This window comes from Sminthopsis crassicaudata, chromosome 1 (genome assembly GCF_048593235.1).
Source record: "Sminthopsis crassicaudata isolate SCR6 chromosome 1, ASM4859323v1, whole genome shotgun sequence".
NCBI classification, from domain to species: Eukaryota; Metazoa; Chordata; class Mammalia; order Dasyuromorphia; family Dasyuridae; genus Sminthopsis; species Sminthopsis crassicaudata.
This window is the reverse complement of record NC_133617.1, coordinates 285620810-285637401: the sequence shown is the minus strand read 5'-3', so window position 1 is coordinate 285637401 and position 16592 is coordinate 285620810.

Genomic DNA, 16592 nt, shown 5'->3' with positions numbered 1-16592 from the left:
GGCATGGTAAATTGGATTCTTGAATAGGGAAATCCCTTAGGGAGAGTAGATGTTATCTAGATCAGATGCAGTGATTTCTCGACTCTGTGCTCACTAGGTTCTGTTCTCTCTTTAGTGAACCAATAAAACCATAATAAGTATTGATTAACCCATTACTGAGCATTATCCACTGGCTTCTGCCTGACTGTATTTAAACACCACATCATGCATTTCACAGCGCCACCATACCAATGAGTGCCTAACACTGGCAGCTTTGCCCAGTTGATGCCATTTTTAAAATTTGTCAAACATGTCCAGACATTCTAGTATTTCTAAAATCAAACATTTTGCACATCTATGAGCTGGTACCATATTCTTTAATAAGAAAAGTGAAATAGTTATTCAAGTTATTCTAAAAATTTATTTAGCATAAGAATATTTGGAAAATTTTCAGAAACCTAAGGGTTTCTGAGTCCTCAATGGGGAATGTGAGTCATTCAAGAATCAAGATAATTTGTGAATTGCTGTTCAACCTTTACACATCTTAACAATTTGTGATAAAAACGAAGGCAGTTATGATTTGTATAAAGCTGATTTTATTAGGTATTAGAAATGTCATAACCTTCTATAGAAAATTCAAACTTCAGTCTGTCTGATGGCAGGAAGTTTTAGTAGAAGTGTTGGAGACTGCTTTTAAAATGGGACTGCTCATTGTATTAAGCTTTCATTTTTGTTGAGACTGATCTGTAGGGCTTTTAGAACTTCCTCCTAGTCATTAGCTTGTGGTGGCTCTCTGAATTTATTTCTGAGTGCTACTCAATACTTGGAAATACAGAGATCACCTAGATAAATTAAACTTGATTACAGGGGTTAAGGTCACTTGCTGAATGGACACAGGTCGAACTGAGGCATCAGATCAGGCTATATTTTTAAATGCACATGAATTATTGTGCTTTTAGAAACTATTTTATTTTATCTTTATGCAGACTAAATGCAATACTTTGGGGGAAAAAGAATATGTGCTTTGAAAAATTGGTGTGTATTTATGTCATTGTGGAGGTATAGTTTTCAAGGCTAGATAGTATTTTGTGTTCATTACAGAATAGTCATTTGATCAAGTGATTTTCAATACATTGTCAAAATAAATTACATTCACTTCATTAGATGTACAGGAAGTATAGCTAAAGCAGGGACAAGTATTAATTTAGGACTCTGCAGAAACTGACACTCCATCTTATGACCCTGAGGCTGTATTATTCAAGATACCCAGTGATGGAAGGAAGTCTGTCTCCATAGCAATTACCTAAATCTTTTATCAGTCATTTCTGGAAGGAAAATTAGAGCAATTGTGTCAGGATGGTCATATGGGCAGAAATTGCACACTCATTCAAACCACTTATGTCTCTGACTTTGTCCTCGCTTGATGGCTGCTTTTGTTTACTAGTATGTTTTTGAAAGCTTGATTGGACATGAGCAGATGTGCTACGCTGTAACTACAAAAGGTTGGCCTTTGTTTCTTCTCATTTCTTTTCTTTTCTTTCTTTTCTTCTCTCTCTCTCTCTCTCTCTCTCTTTCTCTCTCTCTTCCTATATCTCTCTCTCATTCTGTCTTTCTAGAATCACCATAAAATGACAGTTTCTGTTTCTTAAGCAAATGATTCTTTTTAGGCTAAATCTGAGGGAAAAACTCCATCAGAAATAAATAAAATCAGCAGTAGTAGTGCTCTTTTCTCTTGTCATGAATTTAAATGATTAGTAAACTTGATAATATTTAGTAATCTGGGTTAAATTGCTTGAACATTTCAAAACTCAGTGAAAAATAGCACTCCTTTTCCCTCTCTCCTCTTCCAATCACACCATAGGTGTACATAATTATTGATTACATAATTACTGTCTTTATAAGGAATTTGTACATATGGATGAAATATCATCTGAGAATGATTTTAACAACCTTCAAGTTCCAGGATTACTAACTGAATTAGAAGGTAAGGAAAAGTTTCAGCAGCACTGTGGGAAATGGTTAAAAAAAAAAAAAAAAGAAAAAAGAAATCCCTCTGCACATTTAGATTTTTACACAGTTGGATTTTGAAATAAGAATAAAAAGCTTAACTGTTGATCAATAATAGTTGCAGTCTTCACTGAGTGGTATGAACAACACAACCTAAGCTCTCCCTTCAAGTTCCTTGTTCAGGAAAATTTACAATTAATGGCTTCCTTACAACAGCAAAGATATCCCCTTCTTCGTGGCTCAGCTAGGGACCTGCCAGACTAATATATTCCCAGTTTGCTGGCCATGGTCCTTTACTCTATCTGTCTTAGCATATTGATTTCTGAGCTGTCTTATTGGTTCCTAACATAATTATACCAGGAGTGGGTCTCTTAGTACAGCTAATACATTTACACCATGGCATCTAGGGAAGCTTATTATAGCGGCATCCGGTAGTGCCGCTACAGTTAAGGGTCAGTTTCCATTTCCATTAAAAACTCCATTTTTCAAGAGTCTATACCTTAGCTGTTTTAATTTATATCAGGGAAGGGGAAAAACAGAAAAAAAACTTCGAGTTGCGTTGGCTCAGATACAAATGTTTTCTGTCCCTAAAAGACAACACAAATGATGTTTCTTTATTATATGATATTTAAGTAAGAACAAGTGATAGCAGTTTTCATTGTTATAGTATCTCTGACATACCTACTCAGTTGATAGGCAACTCAGTTGTAACATCAATAGAGGTAGTTTCTATTCCCTCAAACATTTTATAAATATCATTTATTATTATGTCTTTGCAGAATTATGAAAGGTGCCAAAATTACTGGACCCAAAAGATTAGGTCCAGTATACTTTACCAAGAAAAAAAAAAGGTGGAAAAATAGACCTGATGGGAGTGTTGGTTCCTGATAAAGAGACAACACCTCTAAGATGACATATTTTCCATGCTGATAATTCTTAGCCTTTTTTTTTGGGGGGGGGGGAGGAGGGAAGTAAAAAAACAAAACAAAAAACAAAACAAAACAAAAACTTCATGACAGAGAACAAAATTATCAATTGTAATTGTAATTTTTGTAAGGAAAGGTTGAAATGAATTTGTTCATTTCAACAGCTCTGAAAAAATTTCAGCAGCTCTGGCAAAATGGTGGAAAAACTTGGTGAATTGGCTTAAATAAATTATTTCAGATTATTTGAATTATCTTCCTCACCCTTACTCTCAAATCACATGAACAATAGAGAGTTATTTGATCTGGATATAAATTTCCAACTCAATGTAGTTAGATGAAAATGAGTTTTTGAGTAGTAACAATCGATGAATGGACTATTTCACTTATATGCTAATTCATAGAATAGGAGCTGGAGGTGACTTAAAGAGGTTATCTGTCTCTTGCCTACCCCCATCCCCATTACCTTTTGTCCAGAAGATGAGATTCTATAATGTCTCTCTATTTTTTCTAAACTCTGACCCAAATCCTTCATGTTGTATGTCTATGCTGTCATTTTCCCCATTTTCCAAATAGCCTTAGAAAGAAATATATTAATGTAGCAGTCTTCAAATTAGCTGTAGAAATGTCAGCTTTGTGAAATATCTGTACATGGATGCATGTTACATTTATTACACATGTATATGTATTTATACATAGTTATGTATATATGCAGAAGCATATAGATAGTAAATATTTACATATTTTATCCACTCAAAAATGCATTGTTTTGCATAGCCAAGATAACTAGCAATTTATCTTTATAATTTCAGATAATTTAGGGTATATAGCAACACAAGGATATTTGAGCAATACGATTCTTTACCCCAGACTATTCTCTCCCTAGAACTTTACTTTTCAAGAACAATTATAATGTGAAAGATATAAAAAATATTGTCCCTTCTTTTCAACTTACAGGTAGGGAAATTAAATCCCACTGTAGTTAAATGATTTATGATCCTATGCCTAGTAAGTATCAAGGTTGAAATTTGAACCCAGTTCTTCTGCCTCCAAGTCTAGAGTTCTTTCCATTATTCAGCGTTGATTTGGAGTCATTTCTTTGGTGACAAATTACTGTACTCTCTTGAGTAAAACTGAATCCTATTCTAAGTGGTCCCATGTTGCTTTGGTTTTTAAGTCTTTTTACTTGTTATTGTTGTTTTTGTGTCTTGTTTGTAGTTCGTGCTATCAATTTTTAATTTTTTTTTTTTGCTATGCCTCTTTATAGCCAGTCTTCTAGCTCTCACTAATTTTATGTTTTGACTGTACTGTGAATTTGGAAACTAGATAATCTAGCTTGATAGAATTGAGTGCCAAATAAGAGTAAATAGCTTTTGGAGCATGGTAAAGGAACTTTCTATCAGTAAAATGCATGAGCTTTAAGGTATAAGCTTTATGGCACTTGTTTAGTTCTTCAGAAACCTTTTCTATGTTTGTTTTCTGATTCTTATCTGGATTCCAGATAAATACAGTGTTTATATACAGATCTGAGCCTAAAGTATTTTTCTCTTGTAAATTTTATGTATATACATACATGTTATATGCATACAGATAAAACATATACAAATACACAATGCAGGAATTTGAAGTTTCTCAGTTGAAATTACTTTGCCAACTGCAGCCCTTCTAAGACTTAGTAGAATATGTGTCTTATTAGGGGGTTTTGCACAGTTGTGGAAATGATTTGCACAAATCACACAACTAGGAAGTGCCACAGATGCTATCAGATCTTGTGACCTCAAGCCCAGTTTTCTAACTACTGTGCTATAATGAAACAAACATATACATTTAGTAGATTTCTGAGAAACTTTGGAAACAATTGTGAGAAATAGGAATTACTAGTATGGGGTCACCCATCATGGCATACCCACATCAAATAAGATTCTTTGATCTATGAGGAGAGCAGAATTGCAGTAGCTCAAAAACAAACAAACAAACAAACAAACAAAAACACACAAAAAAACACAAACAAGCAGATACACAATTCTAGAGATGTGTCCAGTATCTGTGCCTGATCTGTGGTAAAGTCTTCTAAGTACATATTGGTCTGATCAACCACAGTGGGATGCACTATATCTTGACCCCACCATAGTATTATGATTTTGATCTTCATTAAGTACAAAGAACAACAACAATAATCAATACTGGATTGAATGCAGAGTCAGTTTTTACAGATTAACATAACACATTAAAATGTCCAACATTCTAGTAGTTCCTTCTAGTAGTTCTTTTTCTTCTACATAGATGATATGTATCATTACTAATATTTTTCAGAGGCCCCTTTTATAAAACCTAGAAATAAGAAGCCGATTTCTATATGGACTGCCAAATAAGCTGTTTCAAGAACAAAATGAGAAATGATCAATTACATAAATTATTGGATGAACAGAGTTTTTAAAATTAAATTGATTGGACACTGAATTGATTTAAAATCATTGCATCATCCAGGTAACCACTAAGAAATAATATGTATGCCTTATAATTGCATCATAGCAAGTATGACTGTAGAGAAATAGGTATACATCTACGTGTGTGTGTATGTGTGTTTGTGTGTATAATAGAAAAATTAATTCTATTGATGTTGTCATCAGTCAACAAGTAGTTTATTTAATACCTACTATGTACCGGTCACTCGAGGACACAAAGAAAGGCAAAAGACTAATTATCAATGTGTAGTTGATAGTAAAAGTTAAGGTCCAGTTGGATTTAGGTCTGAAACTAGAATCCATGCCTCACCCATATATTTGCAGAACATTTCAAAAAGTATAAGAGCATTTCTGGTTTTATTATTCTTAGGCATTTTTATCCAAAAGAATGCCAAAAACCTTAACTTTTCTTTTTTCAAAAAAATTTAGTTCTTACTTGAAACTTGGAAGTGTTAAGAAATAAACAATTACAGATTAGATATAAAGACCTTAAACAATTTTTTTTAAATCTCCAAAAAAGGTTCTATTGCAGTTTTAACTCTGCCCAATCAAGTTGGATGTTCAATTTAGTAATAAAGTTTGTATTCAAAAGATAACTGTTTTCTTGGCAAAAATGACTTTACATACCATGTCATAACAGAGAAGAATTACCAGTTATTTATTTCACTGTTCCTAATTGTTGTCAGAATGTGACCTGAAACCCTGACATAGAATTTTTCAAAGTCAGAAATGGAGAAGGGGCGTGCATTTATCAATGTGTATAGCTTATTCACCTATGCAGCAGCACTTGCAAAGGTCTGCTTTTATTTAATTCTCTGGATTTCATTGTTAATGGGAAAACTGTCTCATGAATTAGGGAAGTGCTCAGTTACAAACCTGACAGAGATTGATTTGGGTTCTGTTCTTGGTCACTACCAGAAAGTGAAGGATAGCACAGACTACAACTTCTGCTAATGGTACATCACTTCAAAGGTGATCACAGAACAAGTGTTCATTAAAAGAGAGAATAGAATTGGAAATGAAATAATGCATTTTTTTGTATTTTCAATTTTACAAAAAAATTCATTATTTCATTTTTGGATATGATATAGTCCTCTAGATCAACACTTCTTAAACTTTCATAACTGGATTCCCTAACTGGATAAATAGGGAAATAAAATAAGTATACAATTCTAAGATTTACTGATAAGAAATCATAATTTCATGACCCCCATATTCAGATACCACAGTTTAAGAAGCTTTGTTTTAGGTTAGAGTACTTTCAAATTGGGTTCCATAACTTTTTTTTTTTAATACTTTTTTGGTACATTTAAAACCATTGTTTTTTAAAAAGAATCTATCAGCTTCACCAGACTGGCAAATATGTGCATGATTACAATAAAAAATTAAAAATCTCAATTCTAGAAAATTATATTGATATAAAAGCATAATGATAATTGAAGGAATTTTATGTGTTTCAATAAAAAAGTTTATTTTAATACAAGGCAATAAGAAAATGAAAATAGGCATTTTAAGGATTCATTAAATGATAAGTATCACACCTACACAAAACAAGCAAACAAACAAAAACCCCCCCCAAAACAAAAAAAAAAATAAAACACAGAATCAAACATAAAAAACAGATCGTTTCCTTTATGTAACAAGCCCAAAGAGCCTCCTTTTGATGATGTCTAGAGATGGAGAAACTATTACCTTAATAGACAAAAGAGAAACAACTTTTATAAAGATGCATTTCTATTTTTAATATTACACTAAAATTTTCCTGTCTGGAATTTCTATCCATTACTTCCAGTTCTTCCCCTTGAGCCAGGAAGAGTATATCCTAGGCCTTATCTTTCATCCACATGCCAACCTTTCAAAAGCTTGACTATGATATTGTATCCTTTCTCCAGTATTCAGGTCTTTTATTCCCTAGGCAGAACACCCTTTAGGCCAAATACACTTAGAAACACACATGCAAATGTGCTTACAAAACATAGAATAAGAATAGTTTCAAAAGTTTAATTTTTAAAAAAATAGATTGGTTAATTCAGAATAAAAGATATATATTGAATATGTTCCTGAAAGGCATTCAATTAACACTCTGGCTACCTAGAATTACAATAGAATTTCAGAGTAAAAAAGTTATAATAGGAAAATGCCCTAATTCAATTCCTGAGTCAAAAATTGTGAGACATTAAAAAAAAAAACTGTCATTATTTTTTGAACTTAAGAAATAATCATTTTAAATGAAATTCCTAGAATTAATTAGATAGATAAATGAATGAATGAACATAAATTAAAAAGACAAAATAACTGCATTGCCTTTAAAATTTTTAAAACGTATAATTGGGACTCCATAGAAAAGTTTCTGTTCAAAATGCCTGTCAATATTTTGGACCCCATTATAGCTTTGAACAAATAACTAAAATGTTTTACAATATATGATCTCATAGAAATCCATTGTTTTAAGTTCCCATCTATGATGGATTCCTACAGCCTTGGAATGGAGATTTCACTTGTACTAATTAAAAGCTCCATATCCAAATCCATGTCGTATTTGAAATCTAACCAAAAAATTAAGTTATTAATTCAAAGACAGGTTCTTAATTTCCATGATTATACAAGACAGAAGTATAAAAGATTAGGAACCTGGGAACAAAAGGCCCAATTTCAAACAAAGCATCTTAGCAGTAAGGCTTGCAAAATATTTAATTATGACATTTAAACAAAATTCCAATTCAGCCCAATCTTTTGCTTTCTAAGATTAATAAAATTTGCTTTAAAAACAATCAATCAGTGAAATGAACCCCCCTTTTTTTCCTTTTTTTTTTTTTTTTTTTTGCATGCTCATATGTCTATTAGCCCCAAGTAATAAGATTCAACTTCTGGATTGGATATAATTAAAGGGGGGAAAAGTCTTTTATAAATCCTTCACTTTTCTGTCTTAATCATTCCCTAGTATGTTAGTCAAATAATCATATAGAAATAATGTTTTCCAGTATAAGATAAAAGTAGGAGTTAGAAACTTGTGTCTTCTTTTTCAAATAATATTAAGTTATAATAACAATCACCATGGTTTTATTTTGAACATGTTTGTGTATGTGTGAAACTATGTGTATAGTGGAGTGGGAGTTGGGAGTGAATGGAGTGGCTAAGTAACAGTAAGAACAATATGATAAAGATATGAAGGAAAACTTGATAAGGTTTCTTGGTAACTGAAATAAATAGTTCAGTCTATCTTCTGAGAAACCTTTAATAGTCCATAAGAAGGAAAAGGCTTTTTTTAGTATGTAAAATAAGACCCTAATATTATGGAGGGAATAAAGAAGATACTTTTTAAAAGGAAACATTGTAATACTTCAAAATCATCCTTTTTCCTTTTGTCATTTGCAATGTCACTTGACAGCAAACATAAAAAAATATACTTGATACAACTGTGTTTAATAAACAGGGTACAATAGTACACTTGCTAAAAGCTGGGGATGAATATCACTACAGTTATTAAATTACTGTTCTTTAAAAATAACATTAGACAAATAACAGGAAATCACGCTATGTGACTGGATAATATAATAAGACTTCAATTATAAATGTTATGAACAATAAGTGAATTTCTAAATGGCAAAGTTAGAAGAGCCCTATTATTTTAACTTTGCATTTCTTGGATTTGCTGACTAATATCACAGATACAAATGTGAACTTAATACATTATTTTCCTGGAAAAAAAGGAATATATTTGTCTACAGACTGCACATAATTTACTATAAATCAATGCAATAAATATAGTAGAATAAAAGTACTGTTTTGTTGAATGAAAAAAGAATTAAGGTTCAATTTCAGCCGGCAGTCGTTTCAGAGGGAATATTCTCAATAGCTACATTCTAATCATTATGGACCCCATGCTCAAACTCCTATTGACCTCACCTTATCTCTTTAGAGCATGGTTTCAAGCAGAGCACTGTGGATTGAAGAGGTATGTGGAAGTTTTAAAGAGGATTAGAATTTAACCTTAACATCATAACAACTAAGCTACCTGATCTAGGAACTAGGGAATGGAAAAACTCCTGGTCACTATAGAAATTAACTTAAATAACGCTTTTCATGTCTAGAAGTTCAACTACCTTTCTTCCTCAAGGATGTGCTAGTTGTTGAACAGACATGGACTGGAAACAATAGCAACAATTCACACAGTTAATTATATTTTGCTAATTTAATAGGATCAGGTGATATCAAAACTGCTATATTGGGGTGGGGTGGGAGACATATTTATTCCAAAAGGTATTAGATTTGAACTACATCCTGCTTCTTAAACTTGTATGACTGCTTTAATTGGACAACTTATAATCACTTAGGGAGAATCTATAATTTTTTTGATGATGTTTAAATCTCACATCCAGCTAGAATCTGAGCTACAGGCATATATATCAGATGTAAATTTTTAATCTCCTATGGAATATGAGTTTTTGTCTTACATTAAAATGGCTGTTTTTATACATGATTTCAATTATGGATTTAGTAATTAAAAGATATACTGAGGCTAAAATGTCCAATATTTTAGATAATGGACATATTTTAGAACAAGTTGCAGGACATACTATGGGAAAGTTTAAAAAAGGTGATACTCAGATTCTTATATAAGCTCAACAGCTAAAGTTTGGTATTAATCTCAATATGAAACAAAGGTTTAGCCAGTTGACACACACTCACATTTGAGTTTTTAGCAAAATGGTAAACTGGAGATCTCCATATAAGATAACTTTTATTAGCAGCGGTATATTACCTGTCAATAAATGGGTTAATAGTTGCCTCCATTTTTGTCAAAAACCCTGAGCAAGAAGACAATCCTTCTTTTATATAGGAATACAGAACAAAAAACAAAACAGAGTAAATGACATCATGGGATTGGGGTCAATATGATTGGTTGGTTGCAAAGCTGAGGTGCAAGGAATAACATGATTGGTTGAAAATTTTGGTATCAGGGATGATCAATGGATGAAGCTCTCTCCAATAATGAGATGAACCAAATCAGTTCCAATAGAGCAGTAATGAAATGAACCAGCTACACTCAGCAAAAAAAAAAAAAAAAAAAAAAAAAAAAAAAAAAACTCTGGGAAATGACTATAAACTACTACATAGAATTTCCAATCCTTCTAATTTTGTCTGCCTGCATTTTGGATTTCCTTCACAGGCTACACTATTTCAAAGTCCGATTCTTTTTGTTCAGCAAAACAACTGTTTGGTCATGTATACATATATTGTATTTAATTTATACTCTAACATATTTAACATGTATTGTTCAACCTGCCATCTGAAGGGGGGAAGGAGGGGAAAAATTAGAACAAATGATTTGGCAATTGTCAATGTGGAAAATTACCCATGCAAATATCTGGTAAACAAAAACTATTAATTAAAAAAAAAATTTAAAAATAAATAAATAAATGCAATCTAAAAAAAAAAAAAAAAAAGAAAAATTTGGTAACAGGGGCTAGCAATGACCCCCCACACACACACCTTTCTTCTCTCATGAGATGAAGAAGTGGTCATTGTTTGAGTCCAGGTGTGAGATAGGAGCCCAGACTTTTGGATTAGTAAACCAGATGACCTTGAAAGGTAGTTTAGTAGAGTAAAGGTATCACTCCTGACTCCTATTATTTTACATAATTTTCCAAGTTTAGCAAAATTCCTTAAGGCAAGAAAGCTAGATTCTTAAACTTTACTCATCACAGTCTGGCTGAAGTTCAGAAACAAATAACTGTAACTTAAAAGAATTAAAGGACAAAAGCATTTAGAGGAAAAAGTCAATTAATAGTAAATGAGATCAATGAGAATATGACCAATCTCAATCTTCTCACAGTCAATCATCAGCAAGCATTTATTTAGTACTGACAATTTTTAAATTTCTAATAATTCAAAGGTTGACAAATGACAAAAATACAAAATGAACTATTTTTCAGAGGCTTTGGGAAAATTGACACATGGATATGTTGTTGGTGGATATACAGCCTGAGGAGAAGCTTAACAGTGGGAGAAGCATACCACCATAGCAGAAGAATGTTTTAATGTGAGACAATTGCAGGTGATGATGGCTAATGTAAGAAATAATGTGGTCAATGATGATGATCTAATCCCAATATAATAATTCTGTAGTTGTGATCTACAGAATACTTTTATATCTGTATTTGTAGTATGGAAATTTGTCATTTGTCAGTACATGAAAGATGATCAGTTCTTGATGCATAATCCCAGTTATCAGGTCAGGTTTTACAAAGTATTCAGTAGATGGTAAATGTTTATAGTCTTCAATATGTTTCACTGTCTCCTCTACTTCCTTAAATAAACTACTTGTGAAACTGAGCCTCCAAGGTCCCTAAGCTAAGCCCTGTTGTAGATTCTGATAGCAAGGATTTTGTCCTGAATTGATACAATAAATCCTTCCATTCCCACTCACAAACTAGCATGATTCAGAAATTTGTACGAAACTTTGTCAGTTAAATTCACAGAAAAACAGGATTGTACATTTAATGATAAAAGTAATCAGAGAGGTCATCTACTCCAATCCTTTCATTTTAAAGATGAAGATTGAGGAACAGCCAGTTGAAGTAACTTATCCAAGAAAACACATGTGGTAAGTAGTAAAATCAGGATTCTGGCCTAGGACCTTGGACTTCCAATTTTTATTATAACATGTGGCCTCTGAGTTTATTTATCATATAGAGATAATCTATTAATTCTGCTTTTTAATCTTACTTGTTTCAAAGGCTTTATTCAGATATAAGGCACTTTTAGTTTTATCCATGAGTGAATGGGGAGTGAATGGCTTGGCTAAGTAATAGTATTAGAAACATCATGTGATAAAAATATGAGGGAAAACTTGAGAAGGTTTGATTTCTGTATTTATTTTGCCTCCATGAATGATATCAATTGGCCCAAAAGTATTTTTTGGGGGGGGAAACATTTTTTTGACTTGTTTGTCATGTTTTATTAAGTTGTCTATTAATCTTATTCTTTTCATTTTTCATGGAAATGTCAATTATTTTTGTAGACACCTTGTCCCAATAAACATCTGTAATAAAGAGAACCTGGGACACAAAATTCCAGCATGATCAATTTATTATCAAGGCTAGTAATTACAAAAAAACAGGATTCATGGCCCAGGATAGCCATGGATACCTCTGGCAGCCAGAGCAGCCTTTTTTATATGGTGAAAAGATAACAGGTTATATAAGGTGCCAAAAATAATTTGTGAAGAAAATAAAATTAAGACAATAATTGATCTATAGTAGAAGTAAAGGATGGGTTTTCATTTGCCCTGATGTGCAAGAGGGGATCTCTAGGTCTCATGGCAATGGGGAAAACAGATATGAACAATATCCTTTGGAAAATTTTGTGTCAGATACCTCTCTATACAAGAATGTGGTACTAGATAAAACATCTTATGGCCAGGTCTATGCATCCTCCCTTTTCCTCTTTCTTCTTTTGTCTGGGTAAAGACAGGTTTGAGTCCATGATGTAGCCCAAACTCTACCATCAAGTTCTGTAGAATAAAATCTAAATCCGATACCTAAGTATTGATTCTTGTGATTAGGTATAATTTGCAATTAATAAATAATATAAAATAAAGTGGGATATAGATTTTCAATTTCACAACCTAAGGATTGGTGATTGTCCTTATCTTCTGTTAATATTGGCTGGCTTTTTTGCTTGAGTACTTTCCAAATCAATTACAACCCACTTTTTATAATTCCAAAAGTATACATTAAGACTGGTATTGCATAAGTTTGAATTTCTTTAAATGTGTTCTTCCCATTTAACTTTTCAGAATTCCTCTAAGTATCTTAATGTAGTCAAGCACAACATTTTTCTTGGTGTCTTTATGCCTTGCCTAGAAAACAAACTATTTCTTAACATCCTAAACAGAAGTTTTAAAATTAAAACTGTCTAATTTTTAAAAATAATTTTAATATATTATGTGATTAATTTCCTTTTAAATTATGTGTATTTTTAAAATTCATTTAAAATTATTATTTAAAAAAAGATCCATGAGCTTCACCAGCCTGCCAAAGGATTCTTCAACACCAAAGAAAAAAAGAAAGAAGAAAAAAGTAAGAACTCTTGATCCAAAAGATTCAATGCATTTCTAAATTTGCGCTTAATGATTTTCAGTTCTATTTTTTTCCTATGGAATATCCTATGAATTATACACTCTTTGAATCTAAATGACATTTTGATATCAATGGAGAAAGATTCCATAAAATTGAGTAACTAACTGTTAAACTTTTTTTTTTTCAAATGGTATTTAATTTGATGTCATCCATATGTACCAAATAGTTAATAAGATATTTTCATTCTACTTCATCTCTAATTTGGAAGCCATACTTAATTCTGTTTAGAAGACTTGTTAATAGTTTTAAAGCAAAGCAAAATCATAATTGGACTTTGATATATCTGTTCTGCTGTTTATTCTATGGATGGTATACAAACTTCCTGTTTCTTTTAAATATTCTATTCGCAATTTTGTTGCATTGGACTTTGTGAAATCACATAGGCAACCAGAAATTGTCTATGTTTTCTTTCTTTAAGAATTCTGTTTTGTACCTCTTTTTGTGCTTCTCAAGCATCTGTGATATTTTTGATTGATGTTGATTTTGGGGAGGGGACAAGGGTTCTTTGTGTTAGTTTCACATCTTGTATTTTTTATTCTTGGCCTTCAATAATTAATGGAAGAAATCTAGAATTCCTGAAATCTTTTTTTTTTAATTGCTTATTTCATGTTACCTTGATATGAGTAATAATGCATTTGGTATTATCCTCCACATATTACCTAAGATACTGATATAATATTCTAATACTTTTCCACAGATTTTCAATAGGCACATCTGTTATGGTGATGGTTTGATGCCTCTTCTTAGGAATATTTCTTATTAACTCCAATTTTCCCCTAATGGTCCTCTTACCATGAAACAACTGACACATGAACTACTATGGGAAAGGTTTAAAATGCTTGTTTATTTAGATATTATGGGAAAATGAGTTTACTTGTTATGACTATAAAAAGGAGTGTTGTGAAGCTCAAATGATTAATGAATGAGAAACATTTTGCAAACCATAGACTGCTATATAAATGCCAGTCACCACTATCATTATTATTAATATTAACCTATACATAGTCATCAGATCTACATTCAGATGATGAACTTCATTCCCAGAGCCTTCAATTAGACTGCTTCCAACCTCAAGCCTGGAATATGTGGGTAAATGTTTAACATCAGTCAAACTTGCCACTGTTTGGTCGTTTCAGTTATGAATGACTTTTTGAGACACCATTTGAGGTTTTCTTGGCAAAGATACTATGATGGTCTGCCATTTCCCTCTTCTGCTCATTTTACAGATAAGGAACTGAAGCAAACAGGGTTAAGTGACTTGCCCAGGATCACACAGCTAGTTATTGTCTGAGGTCAGACTTGAACTCAAAAAGATGATTCTTCCTGATTTTAAGTTTGGTGCTCTGCCCACTGTGCTGCCTAACTACTTCTCAATCAGGCTATTTGAAACAGGGTAGGGAGAACTAATTAGGCAGATTAAATTTAAAAGTATATCTTTTTAAAAATCAGGCTATGTGAGGAGAAAAGCACACTTTTAAATATAATCAGCATTATTAATACTTCTTAAAGTCTATATGTTAAACCTATATTTGCAGTGACTGTGGATTTCTGAAGTGTAAATGCTCACACTGAAAATTTAACAATTGAGTTTCATGCAAGAAGTGACTCTTTGTCTCCTCTTAGTTATAGAAAATACTAGCTTTTTAAAATATATATTTGGTATAAAGTTTGCTAGTTGTGTTTGTGCTGCCAGCCTCAGAAAAAAAAAAAAAAATATATATATATATATATATATATTTTTTTTTTTGGAATTCCACCCGGAGTAGACCCATCTTGTTTCCAAAATCATTTGAGAGTTTAGTGCTGTTTTTGTTATCTATTTCATTATGAATAATTTCTGAAGTTTTCAATAAGTGGATATACTTGTGTACTCAGTCTTCCCAATTTATCATAAGTACCATCTCCATTGAAAATTTTCTAACAAGTGGCATTAGTTTTTTTTTTCTGATTTGTTCTAATGTGTCTTGCTTTCTTGAAGTATTCGAACATAAAGGAATGGCATTCACTATTCTGTCATCCATGCCAGGCTGATCATCATAGCTATGTTTCTTTAGAGCCAGCTAGGAAGTCTGTGCTACCTCATCTACTTCTTAGATTCCTAGAATCCATTTGATCATAAATATAGGGATGCTCAATGTTATTGCCAGAAACCAACTGAAGAGAGTTTCAGAGTTCCTGCCAAGCTTTTAAAGTTACTGCATTAATCTCAAGGAACACAAGATTCCTACTCTATGTAAACCTTCCTGACATTCCCTTATTCCTTATCACATGGATAATGAGTTGAGCTGTGACATGATGCTGATGCTGATGACCGATTACCTGATTACTATCTCATCATCATCTTTTTTCAGCCTTAGTTCAAAGTGATCTGATGATAAATTGCTAAGCTGCTAGTATTCTTTTTTACTGAATGTTCTTCATTCTAGTGCCTAGATCAGGAGTGGGGAACCTTTTGTTCTGCCAAGGACCATTCCTGAACCATACAAAATTATTAACTTATAGGACTCAAGCAGTGGAAGATTTTTGTATCTCTCTCTCATCTCATCATTGCCTGAGATGGCCTTGCCCTGAGGTTCCCCACCCATGCCCTAAATGAATAAAATGAATGCCCTTTATTATCCTTGTTGTTGCTGTTGCTAACAGCATACATGGAAAAACTAATCCTGGAGAATTTCACAGATAAATCATGATGACTAAACATTGATTTTACGGGAAAAGGCATATTCTATGTATTACATGTATATTTGTAACAGATTTATTTGAAAACAATATGATAATTGTATTTGCATAACAAGCTCAGTTCACTTGAATAACAAATAAATTACTAAAAATTTAATTACCATTCCAGGGTGAAAGTGAAAGATAAGCTAGTGGAACATGAGCTCTAGGTTGATATTATCAACCTCATGCTGGTATCACAGAATTCCCCTGTAGACCCCTTGAGTTTTCTTTGGTTAGAAAATGTTTTACCCCAATCTTTGGTTGGCTCTGCCACTGAAAAATTGATTTGAGGAGTTGTTTTACAGTTGTTTGGAGGAAAATGTTAGGCGAATTCAACTCTGAGTGTCAGACCC